Source organism: Microcebus murinus, chromosome 6 (assembly GCF_040939455.1).
Source record: "Microcebus murinus isolate Inina chromosome 6, M.murinus_Inina_mat1.0, whole genome shotgun sequence".
In the NCBI taxonomy this organism is placed as follows: Eukaryota; Metazoa; Chordata; class Mammalia; order Primates; family Cheirogaleidae; genus Microcebus; species Microcebus murinus.
In genome coordinates this window covers 10,156,358-10,174,293 of record NC_134109.1, presented here as the reverse complement: position 1 = coordinate 10,174,293, position 17,936 = coordinate 10,156,358, and the positions used below count along the sequence as shown (strand labels likewise).

Sequence of the window (17,936 nt, the reverse complement as noted above, 5' to 3'; positions counted from 1 at the left end):
GGACCTCGCCATCACAGTCACACAGGTTCCAGGTAACCACACCTTATCTCTCAATGATCTAAACTTCTTTTGGGTGGAAATCTTTGCAAACTCGCTTATTTCCTTCTGGCCTTCCAAACAGAAAGTTGCAGACACTCTGGAATAGCAGTTCAGGTGGGTGCTTAGAGGAGATTGGGTTAACCAAGAGAAGAGAAACAGGAACTGCAAAAGCCAATGGAGACGAGGGCAAGGCATGGGGAGTCAGGTCAGGGACAGAGTCGGGTGGATCCCCTGCAATGCCAAAATTATCAGTCAGTCCATGACTACTTGTTTATTCAACAAACCCCTGAGCATTCACTCTGTGCCCAGCACTGTGTCCGACACAGGGAAGAGTAAGATGAAAGCGCATCCTTCCCTGCCCTCTGGGAGCTCCCAGTCTCCAGGCGGGTACCCCCGAGCCACAGTCTGCAGTGCAGGGAAGCTCCCCACCCAGTCCTGGGGGGAATCAAGGAAGGCTCCCGGAGGAGGTGAGGATGGCCTGAGCTAACCTTTAAAGAGTATGTAGGCGCTTCCCCAGGGAGTGCCCAGCGTGCTCTGGGTCAGCGTGAAACTGGTGTCAGTAGGAAACCTGATTGCAGGAATGTCTCGGCCTTGCAAAAGAAGCCAAGACACAAAAGAATCCAAACTGCAGGATTCCATTTATACAAAGTTCCAGAACAGGCTCCGCTCCGCACAGGGACAGGAATCGGAACAGGGGTTGCTGCTAGAAGAGAGTATTTACTGAGAAGGGCGGGGAGAGCTGCCGCAGTTTCAGAGGTGCCCCCCGCTCTTCAGCACCCAGGGTGGGGGTTCCATGGGTGAGCACACATGTCAAAATCCCCAAGCCCAGCGCCTGAGGCCAGGGCACTTTGCACATCTCGCTGAAGGTCAATCATACTCAATAAAAACCCTGTAGAGCTGTGTCCTTATGATTAGTACACTTACTGTATGTATATGACACCTTAATTTTTAAAAATGCTAAAATAGGAAAAGTTGGGGCTCATGATGAAGACAAGGGGAGCCACTGAAGGCTCCAAACCAGGGCAAAGCAGCAGTCAGGCAAGTCTGGAAGAATCCGCTGCTCCTCCTGCACCCAGCCCCCACCCCATCCCAATGTCCCGTTTCCTCCCCCAGCCGAGGCCTCTGTGCTGCTGTTCCCTCCATCCCTTTTATGCCCAATCCCGTCCTCTGGGCCAGCCAGCCCTGTCAAGACCCCATCAGGCCAAAAGCCCCACCGGCCGCCCTGGCCCCATCTTCCATGGTTCTTTTGCTCGGGGGCCCAGCTTGTCAAGCCACCAGGCCGGGGTTACCATCCTGGCAGGCACCCTGACTTAAGAAAGGCTTGCAGGCCTGGGAGAAGGAAACACAACAGCTGAAGCGTGTAAAACTGCAAGGCAAAGCTTCCATTTTTTGGGGGGGGATGTCTTACAGAGATTATACCTTCAAAATAATGTAACTTCAAAAAAAGAAAAGCTCCTTAATCCTCACATTAAAGACAAATCGCCTCCAATCCAAGCTGTTTCTCCTTAACATCTGTAGAGTCCCTTACAGCTGGCAAAGCCTCCTAGGCGTAAGGGATTAGAGGCTTAGCCCTGGCGGAAAAGCCACGTGTCAGCCCAGCCCAGATATCTCTCAGTTAACGGTGCCTGAGGACCCTGCCACACTTCACGGCTCCCCGAAAGATGTCCAGGTCCTAATCCCCGGAATCCGTGAATGCCACCTTTGTGTGGCATAAGGGGTTTTGCAGATGTGATTAAGGATATTGAGATGGGGGGATTTTCCTGGATTCTCGGGGTGAGCCTTAAATGGAATCACAAGGGTCTTTACGAGAACTGGGCAGAGGGTGACCTGACCCGGGAGACGGAAGAGGCTGCTGATGGGAACAGAGTCAGAGACAGGGGATGGCTTTGAAGGAGGAGGCAGAGGCCACAAGCCAAGGAACACAAGGGCCCTCTAGAAACCAAAAAAGGCAAGGAAACTCAATCTCTCCTGGAGCCTCCGGAAGGAATGCAGCCCTGCCGGCACCTTGATTTTAGCCCAGTGAGATCACATCAGATTTCTGACCACCAGAGTGGTAAGATAATATATCTGTGTTGTTGGAAAGCACTAACTTCGTGGTATTAATTTGTTACAGCAGCCGTAGGAAACCCATCCCCCTCCCCATGCCGCTGTGCACTACTGAATGTCAGATCAGCCTTGTCCCACCCCTAGCCTAGTGCTCCTGTATGCAGCAAGTGCTCAGTTGTTGCTCGTGCTATGAGGGGCAGCAACACAGGTATACACCAACGCACAGAAACGAGGGAGCCTAAGGGCACGGAACTCCTGTGGTTGTGGTGGAGATTACATGCTTGGAAGGAGCCCAGCACTCTGAAATGTGAGCTGTCGATACTGCCGTTATCATTAGAACATCCTCCTGGGCACCTGCAAGGCTCAGGCTTGACTAAGCTCTTCCGTTGGACTCTTTTTTTTTTTTTTTTTCCCATTGAATTCTTAATTTCTTCCTCCCCCGAAGAACAAGAACAATTAAAAATGAAACCACCTTGGAAAAAGCTTTCAGCTGGCCAGAGCAGAACTGGGGCTGTGACAATGCCCCTGGTTACCGATGACAACATTCACCCCCGAGCTGAGCACAAGCATGACGCTTCCTGTCTGTCTGGGGCTTGGCTCCTCCACCCAGGAAACCACCTGCTGCAGCTTGTGTTAAACGGGAGCTAAGCAGCCCGGCCGCCCACTCGGAGCCACCGCTTCTGTTCTTCTCAGAGCTGACTGCTAACTGGGACTGCCTGTGCCAAAAAAACCCAGACCGCCTTGCCTTGTCCTCCCTGGAAATGTCATTGGCTGGGAGGGCTGCCTCTCACCCCCAGAGGCTCCTGGCTGCAGGCTTGGCTGGGGATTATCACTTCTGCAAATAAACATCGACCCAAGGAGCACGCTGGGGCGGGGCGGGGCCGGGCTGGCCCAGCAAGCCTTCCTGGGAAGCAAGCCGGACACACGTGACCCAGAGCCCCAGCAATGAACTCCCACAGCCTGTGACCCCACAGTTCTACCCCACAGCCTGTGACCCCACAGTTCTACAATTGGGCATTTGTCCTAAAAGATCACAGGGATGAGGATGAATGTGCAAGGAGGGTCATCACAGCAGGATGCACCAAAAGAGGTGAAACACTGGACAAGTCCTGAATGCCCAACAGCAGTTAAATCAACCACAGAAAAAAAGGCTCGTGTGGCCCCCAAAATGATGTGTTCCCAACATTTCAAACGTGGGAAAATTCAGAGGTCATAATACAAAGCAAAAAAAAAAAAAAGGTAGGATATAAAATATATGATCAACTGAAAATGATAATGGCAATGGCAAGCATTTATTGAGCACTTACTGTGTTCCCAGCACTGTGCTGGGCCTTGGCATGCATTTACATGAACTCGTTTACCTTCGCTGCAAGCCTGAGATGAAGGTCAAACCTTACACCCATTTCACAGATGGGGGGACTGAGGCATGGAGGGAATTAAGCATCTCGCTCAAGATCACCCGGCTGGGCAGCTCCACATAACTACATGCCCTTACCACCCTCTGCACCATTTATGTTAAAGCTCTAGACAGATTACCAGGAAAAAGCCTAAAAAGAAAATGCATCAAAACGTTAATGGTAATCATTTCTGGGTGGTGCCATGTGGGATGATTTTTATTTTCTTAAGTTTTTGGTATTTTTCCATATTTTATGCAGTGGACATGTACTACTTTTAAAACCAGAAACGGTGCTATTTTTAAAAGTCTCCAGAGATTTCATAACCTGTCCTAGAATGGTTTAAAATAACAACAATACAAACAAACACCAGTAATGAGAGATCTGCCCTCCCAGGACCCCTCCCACCTCCACCGCCTGTTCCTCGGGTCACAGGCTCCTCGGCCCTCCAGGAGGTGTGCGCAAAGCCTTACTCTCTTACATATTGATTTTTTTCCTTCCTCTAAGACAATGCCCTTGACTTTGAATAGCTTCAGGTTGAAAGCGTGAGAACAGCACTCGCCTTGCACACTCCCGGGGGCAGAGGGTGCTCTCTGACGTGCCCTGCTCTCCGGGTTCCCAGGCTGGTGGCAGCGAGGGGCGGGGATCGCTGTGCTAGTGCCCCCACTAACAACGCCGGCTTTCCCAGGAGCCAGGATTTGCCGGGAGCTGGAGAGAACTCAGCGAGGATTAACGCAGACCGGCTCCGGGAGGGTGAGACAAAGCTCCGAAGGCAGGCCTGGGAGAGCACGGGGTGCCCGGTGTGGGCGGGCAGCAGGCCCTGGGTCTGCCTGCAAGCACGCAGCTAACTCAGCCCCAGCACACCCAGCGGCCACCAGCACGATCATCCGGGGCAACCGAGAAGCTGGAAACAGAAGTGGCCAAGTGTCACAGAGCAGAACGCAGTCACGCACGGAGCCTCCCAAGGCCAGGAGCACAAATGTGAATGTATGTGGGAAATGGCTGGAAACAAAAGCATAAAAATGACACTAATCATGTCAGGGTAAATGGGATTGAAGATTTCCTTCCTCCTCCCCTCCCTCTCTTCCTATTTTTTCCCTATTTTTCAAGTGTTTTCTGATTTATTCTGAAATCAAATAAGTGTATATATATTTTGAAGTCCCCCTGGGCAGTCTTCAGGGCTCCAGTCTTCACTGCCATTCTCTCTGGACCCAAAGACCAGAGAGCTCTCTAGACCAGCAAGCAGGCGGGAGGAAGCCGCACCAACCCCAGCGCTGGTTCGGGACAGAGCCACAGGGGTGCCCCGCCCCCCGCGTGGCCCTCTCTGGTTTGTGAAATGAAAAAATAAATCCGAGGCAACAACTGAACCCCTGATCCCCCAGCTGAGCTGCCCCCCTGCAGGGCTGAGAACGGGGTCCAGGTTCCTTCCCCCACAGAGAGAACCATCCTATAAACCTGCAGCCTCGGAAACCAGGCCTGGAGCCGTTCCCGTGGAAAGGAAGAAGGCGATGAAGGAAAAAGGAGGAGAAGCTCCCTCCCACTCCCTGCTCAGTCTGTCACTTAGCATTCTGGGGAAAACTTGCCAAAGCCAGCAGGGAGGGTGCCAGCCCCACTGCCTGGCTGGGGGTGGTGCCCAGGAGGAGGCAGCCCAGCTGGGGGGCTGCCCCGCCCCCACCCCAAACAGCCAGGGGAGTAGCTTGGGCTCCAAAGAATGGGCGGGAATTGCTAGATTCATCCATGTTTCTAGCAGTATTTGCTGAGCACCTATTAAGCGCCAGGCACTGGACTAGGCTACAGTGACGAGCCACGTGCGTGGCCCTGCTCACGTGGGGAGACAGGCCTTAACCAAGAGATCACAGTGGTGGAATTACACATGGAGACAGCTGCAGTGGAGGACAGGAAACTGAGGCTCCAGGAGACAAAACCCGAGGGCGCCGCTACAAGGAGCAGGGTGGGCTGGTGGCGGGGCCCGTGCTTGTCGCATAGGCTCCTGGCAGGCCTCGCACTCAGTCGGTGCTCAGCGTTGACCCAAGGCCTGCGGCAACAGGTGGTGACTCCTATCAAGCAGAAAGGCCCTGGAGATAAGCCTGTGTCCACATTCCAGCTCCCCATCCCTCGCCTGTCCCTTCCTAGTGTGTGATCTTGGGCAAGTTACTTCCTGGTCTCTAACTTGTAGAAAAAGACACTTATCTGCAAGTGCAGAGTGTTGAGGACTAGGAAAAGTCTCCTTTGCAGACCCTTCCCCCTCCGTCATCCCCCATCTTTCTCCGCCTGCCCCGCCTCTGGGAGGCGGATCCTCTACGGGCTGCGTCCCTGGGCCCCCTTGTCCTCTGGCTGACGGGAGGGGTCGGCAGGACAGTGTGGGGTGGACGGGGTCCGATCATGTATTCTGCCCATTGCCTCCTACCCTCCCCTCCCACTCCCAGCTGAGGTTTGGGTTGGGGCTGCATGCCTCCACCCGGGTTCACACGTCCTGCCGGAGGACCCCTCACCAGGCTATGGGTTTGTGGGGCTCCTCTAACTCCACTCCCTCTTCTTGCCCATCAGCCTGGAGGTGGTAACAGCTCCCCGCTGCTGGCAGCCCCTGGGTGCTGCACCATCCTTGCGTACGCCCTTCTCCAGCCCCTGCCTCTGCAAACAGCCCCTTCATCAACCCCCCTGGACTCACCCCTCTGAGTCTCCTGCTGGGCTTCCGACTGATAAATCCCCATGATAAGCTCAATGCATTTCTGGTCATGATTACAAGGGGCAGGACACCAGTCCTGGGGAAAAACGTGTGTTCAGGCTGCAATGTTCACAAGCTGGTTAGTGCAGTCGAATCTGAGTAGTTTGAAGCTGGGCCAGGTGAACAGGAGACTTCGGAGCAGTTGGTTATGAGGTCAGAGCTATCATTCACTCAACCAACTCATCACCTCTGCGTGGCCGGCACTGTGCCAAGTGGTAAAGACAGAGGAGTGACTAAGACACAGCCTCTACCCTGAGGACAGCCCAGCAGACAGGAGGTGTAGACGTAGGATGCGAACAAGTGGCTGTTTGCACACGAGACAAGCATGAAACGAGCTGGGAACGGCACGGGGAAAACCTGTCAGTCTGCACAGGGACGGTGTCAGGAGAGGACTCTCAGAAGAAGTGACACTGGGCTAGGCCTCTGTGGACGCGTAGGAGTTTTCTGGGCTGAAGGAGCACCCAGGGCAAAAGGAAAAACAGCAGTAGAGACAAGCAGGCAGGAGAGGCCTGCTGGGACAAAGGTCAGTGTCCTCGTGTTGACTAAAGGACCAGGTCACTTAAAGTGACAGCTGGCCAAGGACAGAGGACCGACCCACAAACAAGTCAAGTTCGGTCCTACTTGAGGGCCTTTGCACTTGCTGTTTCCTCTGCCCAAAGTACTTTTCACTCAAATCTTTGCACAGCTCCTGCTTTTCATTGTTCATCTCCTCAGAGAGGCCTCCCCTAATCCCAAATGGCTTCCCACATCGGTTTCCACTTGTTTCTGTAACAACTTACCACAAACACGACGGTGTCAAACAACACAAATTTATCTCCTAGCTCTGGAAGCCAGAAGTTGGAAAGAGTTTCACTGGGCTAAGGTTCCACTCCTTCAGGAGATTCCAGGGGAAAAATCCGTTGTCTTAGTCTGTTTTATGCTGTTATAGCAGAATATCACAGACTGGTGTTCAGCGGTCCCCAGCCTTTTTGGCACTAGGGAACATTTTCATGGAGACAATTTTTCCACGGACTAGGGAGTGGGGGGATGATTTCGGGATGATCCAAGCACGTTACAATTATTGTGCACTTTATTTCTATTATTATTACATTGTAATATATAATGAAATAACTATACAACTCACCATAGGTTGGGGACCCCTGAATAATGGATAGAAATTTATTTGGCTCATGGTTCTAGAGGCTGGGAAGTCCAAGAGCATGGCACAGCATCTGGCGAGGACCTTTTTGCTGTGTCATCCCATGGTGGAAGGGAGAGAGTGCAGGCACATGAGGCCCACGTGACAGTCAAGCCCTGGCAGGCCTGCCACCCTGTCCCCCACCACTGGGAGGTAGCAGTTTTGAAAAGCCTGGAGCTGGGCTCTTGTCCAGCTCTTGTGCAGTTGGGTCACAGTCACTGAATCCAACCTCCCCATGGAGCTGCCAAAGTTCAAGTCTTGGCACATGGGTTCACGGTCGGTGATCATGGGGCACAGGGCCAGTGGATGAGCAGCTGGTTAAACAAGGACAGCTGGGCCCAGGGGCATGCAGGGGGCCCAACAGTGCGGGGAGGATGGGGTGGAGGAGTAGGGCATCACAGAGTCTGAGGCCAGGAGGCTGGTGGCTCAGGCACCTAAGGGCACAAAAGGGCCTGGCCCTCAGCAGGCAGGAAGCACGGCCCCCGGGAACTCCTATCTGAGGGGCGGGGGTGGTCAGATCCTGGGAAGGAGAGACTGACTTCCACATTGTCAGCCAGGGCTCCACATTTTCACCGGGCACCAGATTCTACTAATGATACAGCAGGCCCTGGGTACAGTTCACAGGGCTGCGGACTGTCCAAGAGACCTTCCAGACACTCTAGTTGTTGGGCGGCAGATGCTTTACTCATGTGAAACGCTCCCAGTCCAGCCACTGCTGAGGAGCTGACGCACCTTCCCTCGGAGCCCCGCGTGGCCTCGGGTGCTCACCTTGGCAGCTGCAACGACCGAACAGGACAGGCAGCAAAGTCCACCCCATTCATTTTAGGGATTGAAAAACAGGCCCAGGGAGGCAGGTGCCCTGCTGACGATGGCACAGGGGGTGCAGCTCCAGCCGCTGGCTAGTGGCAGGCAGCCTCTGCCAAAGGAGAACTCTGACACAGGCAGATTAAGGTAAAGCCAATGCTCCTTTGTAATGTAAATTATTCAAGAGTTTTACCAAATCCCATTGCCATCTAGGAGGTTCAAATGGGAACTAGAAACTCTAGTTGGATGACTGTGTAGATGGGGAATGCATGAACAGGCAGAAGGCTGGAAGTCCATTTTTGAAAAGCCTTCGATTTTCTTATTAGTAAAAAAACTCAACATATCATTTGTAGAAAAATTAGGAAACACACATACGTGAGAAGAGGCAAATGCCAGAGGCCCACCAGTCTACCATGCGTGATGAGAGCTGCCGTCAGCAGCCTGGAGGCCGCCCAGGGGCTTCTGAGTGTGGCAAACCGTCCCCTCCCCTTCACACGAGGGGGATGGCAGAGAAAAGGCACTGACAGTGATCACATGTGACAGCAAGGAGCCTGGGGACCTGGGTGAGGGACTCTCACACCATCACCTGGGCACGGAGGCCTGGTCAGCAGCAGGATGAGGCTCTTGCTCTGCACCCAGGGGACAGGGCACTGTGGGTGCACAGCGGACCCCCAGCCTGTGTGCCCAGGAGGCCACAGCCCGGAGTCGGCGGCCGCCCGTCCCTTCCAGGCACCTTATGAGTAGGTGTGTCCGGTCCTTGCAACCAGGCCTGGCATCAGGCCCACGACTAAAACAAAACGTCGGCTCGGAGAGGCCACACAGCCGGCAAGTGGCAGAGCTGGGACGCACATCACCCTCTAAACGCGTTGCTGACAACACTTCCCCAAACGCAGTGATTATTCTGAAGGCCGGCAGTTCTGGTGGAGGATGGAATGAATCGGCGTGGCCTCGCCTAGACCACTCCCTAGGTAGGAGTGCGCCCGCCCGCCCGTCTGCCCGCCCGCCCGCGTCCTGCCCCGACGCACACACAGCTCTGTCCCTGCACGAAGCCGAGGGCGCCTGGGGCACGCCGAGGTGGGGGCACAGGCCTGACCCCCACCGCCTGGGCATCCTCCTCTCACTGGCCCCGTGACCTTGGGCGAGCCCCTTGTCCTCTCAGTGCTTCAGGCAACACCTTGTGCCAAACAGGGATAACGACGCCATCATCAGAGAGCGCAGAAAGGCTCTGAGCTCAGTGCCCGCCGCAGGGCACAGCGAGTGGCCACGGCAGCACAGCGGCGGCTCTGCCGCACGGGCCTAGGGCGGAGTTAGCAGCTGAGTAAGTCGGGCTGGAGGCTGGCTCTTGAGTATCCCCTGGGTGTGCCCTCTCTTTGTCATGTTCTCTGTGGTGCCCACCCAGCCGGGACATTAAAAGCCAGAGACCGTCATAGAAAACACGGCGGAAGCAGTAAAAACAGTCACCCTGCTTCGAGTGTCCCCAGGATTATGTATAACATTGTCTCATTGAATTTCCACCCAGAGAGGATGGAGTTCTTGTGCTCACTTGTGCTCACTTCCTAAATGGAAAACTAAGATTAAGGAGATCAGAGACCAGTCTAAGGTCCCACTGTAAAAACATGGCAAAACCGGAAGTTGTAGTAGAGATTATCAGTTCCCTCCTCCACCCCAGAGAGCCACTGTCTCTTTCCTGCAGAGAAACAGAACCTCTTATCCTCAGGTGGGCACCGTAGACTCTATTTCTTAGCCTCCCATTAGATAATCACAACTAAGTGACTAAGTGCTGGCTAGTAAGACATAAACAGCGATGCTATGAGGCAGTTTCTTGAAACATCCATTAACAGGGAGCTAGTCATTCACCCTTGACCCTTCTTTATTGTCCCATGATCCATCATGCTGCCTGAAACACTAATGTAATGGCTGGCGCTCCAGCAGCCATCTGGACTACGAGGTCAAGAACCACACCAGGGGATGGCAATGTAGCAAGCTAGAGGGAGCCTGGGTCCCTGCAGACACTGTGGTGCACAGCTGCCACCCCAGATTTGGACTGCTTCTACGGAAATGCATTTCTGTTCGTGACACCGTTATTTTGAGTTTTCTGTAACTCGCAGCCAAATCTAATTGAAACTGATCGAGAGTCACCCCCAGGTCTGTCTGATGCTGGGGCCCATGCTCTCGAATCTCATTTTCCCATCATCAGCGATGAGAGACAACATTCTCCTGGAGGCAGAGGCAGAAAGAAATACCAGCTAGTGTTTTCCCAGGGAGGGCTCTGGGCTCGGTGCCTGCCCGGGGCCGGAGTGAAAGGGTGGCCGTCAGACTGCTACCTGCGGCTCTCACGGCAGGTGTCACTTTACTAGGCTTGAAAGAAGTCTGTAAAGTCTCGCTTACACAGTAAGTCTATGCCCAGGGCACGGTGGGGTTCCTGTGCTTTTTATGAGGAAGGGATTTCAAATATCAGTTTAGAAAGTGCTACCTACATCATTGGTCACAGAACCAAAAACGGCCACTTTTGTGCAGTCCTGTTTAAATGGACATAGCAGCACCATGGAAAAAAAACTGTGGCAGGGAGATTCCCAGCTTGTTAATGGCCTCTCTCTTTGAAGTCAGACTTATTGAGGTATGACTGGCATACAGTAACTGTCACCCTTTCTTGCGGACAGCTCGGTGCATTTTGACAAAATCATGTGGCCACTACCCCATTGTGGACAGTCCCCTCAGGGCCTCACTGGCAGCCTCTGACAACCACGGATCCGTTTTTTGTCCGGACAACTCTGCCTTCTCTAGAATGTCATATAAATGAGCCCATGCAGTCTGCAGGGCCTTTAGAATGCAGCTTCATTCACGTAGCATGTTTCCGAGATCCATCCGCGTCGCGTGGACCAGCCGTTCCTCCCTCCCACCGCTGAGCGGTGTTCCGTCGCACGGAGGCGCCACATGCGTTTAGCCACTCCCCAGCGAGGGACATGGGGACTGTGTCCGGTTTTGGGCTGTTGTGAATAAAGCTGCCCAACACACACACACACACACACACACACACACACACACACACACACCTTTGTGCGTGAACATGTTTCCATTTCCCTCAGTAAATACCTCAGAGAGGCATTTCTGGGCTTTACAGCAGCACGTTCCACTTTATAAGAAAGCTCCAGCCAAGCTTTTCGGAAGCAGCGCGACCATCTGCACGCCCACCGGCAGCACGGGGGTGGCCCAGTGCTCCCGGCCTTGCCGGCACCAGCAGCCGAGGAATCGCCACGCCCCTCGCTCCCACGACGTCACCACCCACGCCCGCCCCCTGGCCACCACCACCAGGGCCCCCGGTGCCAGCCGGGTTCATGCCCGCAGGCCTCTCTCGTCTCTCCCACTTCCCCCCAACAGATTTGATACCTCAATTCACCGCAAAACACAAAGAAGAGCCTGTCTTCTCTCGTGTCATCATTCAGATGGAAGGATGTGCTGGAGTGGGGGCAACGCCATGGGCCTCTCCCGGCGTGACCCGCACTGCGTCAGGAGCCCCCAACCCCCATTTAGCCACAGCGAGCTTCTCTCTGGTCTCACCTGCACCCCCGGAACCAACCTGGCACGAGGAACCGGAGAGACCGTTCAAGAAGCCACACAGCGGCTGGCCCAGGGACCACAAGGAGGACGGGGTCAGCGTGCAAAGAGATGGTAACCTCAGTGACAGGAATGTGACCCCCCACTTGCCAGCACCCCCCCTCCCTGGAACACACAATCGTTATAAAGGAGAAAGAAGCTTTCCACCCAGGTTAAGTCAATCTTGGCTTGGACACCGGCCCGGGTGTAGACCAGGAGGGCCACGACAGGCGAGCAGTCACTGTTTTGCGAAGGCGGGTGGCAGAGCAGGCCGAGCAAACAGCAGGCCTCGCCCTGCAGGCCCGGCCTCGGCAAGCTGACCTATGGGGCTGCACCTACTTGGGCCACCCTGGGGACTCCCTTTGCATCCGCGTCTGGCTCTCCTCAGGCAGCCATAAAGCCATCTCCTGCGACCTGTGCCAGCTGGGGGAGGGGCTTCGAGAGGCCCAAGCCTGGGTCACTGTTCTCTTTCATTTCCACTCTTGCCTTCTACCCCCTGCCAGGAGAAATGGCTCAATGGCTCTATTTTTTTTTCCCTGCATTAGTGACAACTGAAGGGAGTTTGGAAGACCCAGAAACCCACTCCCCAAAAGAAAGGGAATGGCAGCCACATGTTTGAGTTCACCCCAAGAGCTATAAAACGTCTGGCCTAGTCATTGTTCTTCTGGGAACCTGTCTCGAGAAAATGTCACCCTATGTTAGACGGCTGTACAGAGGGAGACGCTCTATCGGGCCCGTTTCCCGCTGGGGGCGGCTCGGAGAGCTGGGCCTGCACACTCGGGGGGCAGTTGTGGCCACTCCACGGCACTGCTGGGCCAGCTCCGGCCAGGCCCGCAGAGGCGGCTGAGACCAGATCCTGCCCGCAAAGGGCTCACGCCTGGTGAGGGAGCTGGACAAGTCACGGCAGTGTGACAATGAAGTGACAAGAGCTGGGATGCCATGCCAAGGGTGCAGGGGGCCTCACTCTGCCTGGGGCTGGGGGGAAGGGTCCCCCAACAACACAGAAGATGGCACCGGGGGAGGCATGACCTGGCAAAGCAAATCGCAGCACTCAAATGGGAAAGGAATACGAGTGTGAAAAACATGGCTCGAATGAGCAAAGGCCAGAAGAGACACTACAAGAGGACAGTGGCAGTGGCCTTGGGGTGGTGGCCCAAAGGCGCAGCTGTGTGACTTTCACAACCATATAAAGACAGAAGCAGCAATGGCCACAGATTATTAACCAGCTGGAGAACCCTGGAGATTACGCCGCCGTGGTCGCGTGCGTGAGGAACAGGGCAGGCATCGTTTTCCGGCAAGTGCAGATGAGGAAGCAGGCCCAGCAGGCCGGGGACCCGCCCTCAGATCCACGGTTGGCTTCTCCGTGCAATCTGGCACTCGCGATGGCTCTGTTTTAAGACAGAACCCTCTTTGGGCCCGTGGCCTCCCTGCCCTCCCCCGACCTTTGCCCTCTGCTCTGCACTGCTCCCACCGGCATGTAAATCACCATTTCAACTCTTTCACCTGGAGTTTCCAGCTGAGCCCACTTGAGACCAGGGGGTGGCCACGGCCAGCAGAGAGTAGATTCTAGGCAAATGCTTGACCCGTTTGCTCGGAGACATCTGATTTCCCTGCACCAGGTGTTCAAAGTCAAATCTCAGCCTCTAACCTACGTCCTCCTGCAATCCACACCCCTGCCTCCCGGGGCGCAGGGCAGAACGGCACCCCGATCTGATGTGGCTGGCGCCAGCTGGATCAACAGGGGTGGCTGATCTGACTCTGCGGCATGTCATCACCAATGAACTCTGCTAAAGAAATGAGTGCCACCAAAAACAATTGCCATCTGTCACGAGGGTGACAGATGTCAGCTACGGAATGCTGGAAAGAACGTGTGTAGACTCCTACTGGGTGTGGGGGCTTTATGCGTATCCTGTTATCTTAAGACTCCGTGAGGAGGGTGACATCCCCAACCCCCATTTTATAGATGGATGGCACACGTGAGACTCAGGACGGTGAACTACTCCGTCCGAGACGGCAGGAGATGCTGGAACAGGTGCGTTTCTTCCCTCCGATGGAGTCGGGACCACGAAGGAGTGAATGGCGGGAGTCCCACTGGAGAGCCTCGGGGATGGAGCAGGGCTAGTAATTCAGAAGGGGCTTCTGGGCTCAAAAACACCACGTGGTTAAGGAAGAAGAGAAACCAGAGCACTGCAGTCTGAGACCATCAGCATTAAAAGATCCTCAGAAATTACAGGCTAACCGAGTCTTGCTGAATCAAAATCCAATGTGAGCCACACATTTTCTAGTAGCCACATTATAGGAAGTCAAAAAGGACAGGTGAAATTAATTGTAATAATATATTTTATTTAAACTACTCTATCCAAAGAAATATCATTTCATCATTCAAGTACTATTTTAACATGATTAATGAGATGCTTAATATTCTCTTTTCATATGAAGTCTCCAAATTTTGTGTGTGTTTTATACTCACAGCACATCTCAGTCTGGACTGGACACGGGTCCCCTATGGTCACATGCCTGGTACCTGCCACAATGGACAGATAGCAGGGGTCTAACCCTGCAGTTTACACAGGAGAAACTGAGGCTAAAAGTGGGGGCTGAATAAGGAGCCACATGCACGTCATTCACAGAGCCAAGCCACACTTACATGGGGGATTGATGTGGCCTAGAGGAAACAGCACAGGTTTCAGGGTGAGAAAGGTCCGAGGCCAAATTCCGACCCTGCCACCAACTAGCTATGTACCGGTGGGCTTTGTACTTGACCTCTCTGAGCCTCAATTCCTCATCTGAAAAATGAAGATAACTCCCCTATTCAAATGATTGCTGTGAGAATTAGATATTAAATATCTAACAGGGTCCTTGGCATATAGTAGATGTTCAATAAATGGGGCCACGGTGGTGATGCAGATGGTGAATATACTGTCATCATTATCAGCTTCATAACCTTTTTCATCATTTTAATCGTCCTCAACTCAGAAAAATGATGCTTGAGGAAAGTGGCCCTCCTGTCTGGTGGGCATATCTGTCTGGACTGGGACAGGAAGAGGGGCTGGAAAAAGAAATGGGGGAGATGGGCCTGGGAGAGGAGCGGACACAACCACAGGGCGCTAGTACCACAGTGCCCTGTTATACCCCAAAGCACACAGATGAGCAAAACAAAAGTCACCCCAACTCCACAGGCTGGCATCAGAGCCAACCAGGGTACTACTGATGACCAGCAGCCGCTCTTTGGAGTGAATCACAGACATTTGGACCTTCTGATAACAGACCAAGCCCCAGGCTATTGCTTTGCAGAACAGAAGACATCCAGACCTCTGCCTCCAACCCCAAGGCCATGACCATCTTCACCCAGATCTAACACAACCTCTTATGCAACCTTCATCAGCTCCAGGTGATGGAGCCGAGTCCTGTACACTGAACATTCCTTCTCCTTCCATCTAGCTAACTCCAGTTTATTCTTCTTATGTCAATTTAAAACATGGCCTCGCATGGCACCTGATGCAGGGTCCCATGTTAGACACTCCCCCAGCAGCCTGCTGTCACAGCCATCATTCTACCCCAATGGGACCGCAGGGACTGACTCCCTGCCGTGGAGCAGCGTCTAGGTCTCTTCTCCTCGAGTCTGTATCTCTGGTGCCTGGGAAGGAGCCTGGAACCAAGCAGACACTCGGTATTTGCAGGAAGTTGCTGTTACATGAAGTTAAACTCAAGAGCCAGAAGGGCTCTGGTTGGTTGGACTTGAAAACAGGCAATATTTTGGAAAATAAAAGTTGCAGCATCAGCACCTGAGGCATGAAGTAATTTTCCATGGAGTAATCCAAAAGGGTCATGCATTACCACGTCACTGTTGGATTCTTCCCACAACTGGAGAGTATTCGGTTATAATGGGCACAATTCACAGGACAGCTGTTACATCAACTATTGATTTTCCAATAGCCTCAAAGCTGGAGCTTCATATCAAAGAGCCTTTTGAGTGAGGGGCACAAGTCATTCCCACAACTCTCTGTTGTGTCCGAGAGTGGATTTAGCTCTTGGGAGACGCACAGCCTCCCCCTTCAATTGCATATTATCCTACTAGACCTCAAATGGGCAGCACCACTCCCAGGTGGAAATGCTGGTGGAAATTTTCAAGGATGTTAAAACCTCATGCCACATGCAGAACATTCCACTCACAGAAGACCATCCTACTCCAAAAAACAAGAGTCCCACCTACCCCGACTCACACACTGAGGAATGCCGGCCGTAAGCCAGCCCAGGCCACTTCCCAAGGGTGAAATGGCTGCAGGGGAAAAATGAGTCCCAGAGGTCATGACATTAATAATGAGAACCCCCTACTCCCCATCCCCAGGCCCTCTGCCCACCCCAGCTGGACCAGCCAGCTTCCTGAATGCCCCAGCATACTCCTGCCTCTGCATCCTCCTCACACCGACCTCCTTGCTCACCTGGAGGCCCTCCCTGCCGATCCAGCCTACTCGGGTCCCCACCCAGCACAAGGACTTGCTACTAACCCTTCCCGGATCACTCAACCCCAGTAATCTCTCCCATCTCCAAAGCATTCCAGGCCACCAACCAGATGACTCATAAAGGGCTTGTCAACTACTGATGTGTTCTCTCCACGACATGGTCCCTGAGTGTAGACACCAAATCTGATGTGACACAGCCCAACCCCAAAATATTGACTAAGTGACCGATTCACTCACCTCTTCAGTTGAGCTGCTACCAAGATATCGACCACCAAACCAAAGAAATTCCTCTTTTACTTTAAATTTTTACATGCCCTTGCTAGTATTGGGCATTTTTAACATTCCTGACTGAATCCTCCTCCAAAAAAACCCTGGAAGGGCATTACTATTATTCAAGTCACATTACACGAATAGATAGAAGAGACCAACACACCACAAGGGCCCATAACGTGGCTACAGTCCCGCAGCTACAAAGCAAAGGGGCTGAAACTCAGATCTGGGCCTGGCTTCAAACACCTTCCCTGTCCACCGCAGGCCAGGCAGACTGTCCCCTCCGGGTTTGTGCGTATTGATCAGCTGTGTTTACGAGATAAGAACTGCAGGATAAAAAGGCATCGTGCTGGCGATGCTGGAGGGTCAGGTTGTGATTCCTTCTTTACTGAAATCCCCAAAGGGTGTTTCCACGGTGCTCCTAGTTCTGGGTAATCCGACCCACTCAAGTCAGTATCTGATGGGGGATCCCACAGGATAACCTGTAATCTGGCCACGAAGAACAGCCTGACTTTAAAAGCCTGGCACCAGCCAGTTCTACCCCAGATAGCCTGTGGCTCTGGGCCTGGGAAGGTTTTATAAAAGCAGGCAGGGCTCCAACCCCAAACAAAGCAGAAACCAAACAACCCGTTCCTTCAGCGGTTTGGTGTTTCTCCCCCAAGGTGCCTCCCCAGCCCCGCGTGTAGCACAGGCTGCAGCTTTAGAACAGCCGCAGTGACAAAAGCGCATGGTGGTTAGCGCTGGGTGTCAGATTAAACTCCCCCGCCCGCCAAGCTGAGAGACGTTTCAGTCCTGATGGGCAGCTTGACGCCTGGGGAGGACCTCGGTGGCGAGTTCACTGTAGGGGTCCCTCAGCCTCTGCAGCCACACCCCATCTGGGCCCCTGACCCCCAGGCCTTGGGGCCCCAGCCACAGAGGAACCAAAGTGTATGGCTGAGAAAACGGCCTTGAGGCGTGACCGACACCCCGGCTGCAATCCCCCGGCTGCTCCTGGTGACCGGCACCCAGCGGCAGCCTGAGAGCAGTCAGAATGGAACGGAACAGCTGCAGGCTTCGCACACCGCGAGTCCCCAAAGCTAGGGGACTGTGACGCCCACTTGCAAGCTTCCCACCCGGCTGCTCGAGACACTTGGAAAGGAAGGGAGAGACTTCTGGAGGGGGGGGGGGACAGACTCAACACGGGCGTCCAATTTCAGGGCACCTCCCAACTCTCCTGCAGAGATGGAAACCTAGGAAAGGGATTTTGTCTGTTGTGTGGATTACGTGTGTGGAAAATAAACCCTGTGCGGTGGGAAGAGCAGAAGAAGGGAAGACAGCAACAAAATTCTTGAAGGTGGCATGAAGAAGGACCTGCGGTAGCTGATTTAACAAACTCAAGAAATGGCGGCAAGGAAAATGGCAGCTAGGAAAGACACCAACCAAGC

General features: G+C 53.7%; 1 protein-coding gene across 4 annotated transcripts in view; it reads right to left on the bottom strand.

Moving 5' to 3' along the window:
* CLMN (calmin) overlaps positions 1-17,936 on the bottom strand; it is a 96,097-nt gene that overhangs the window by 66,759 nt on the left and 11,402 nt on the right. The window lies entirely within an intron of this gene.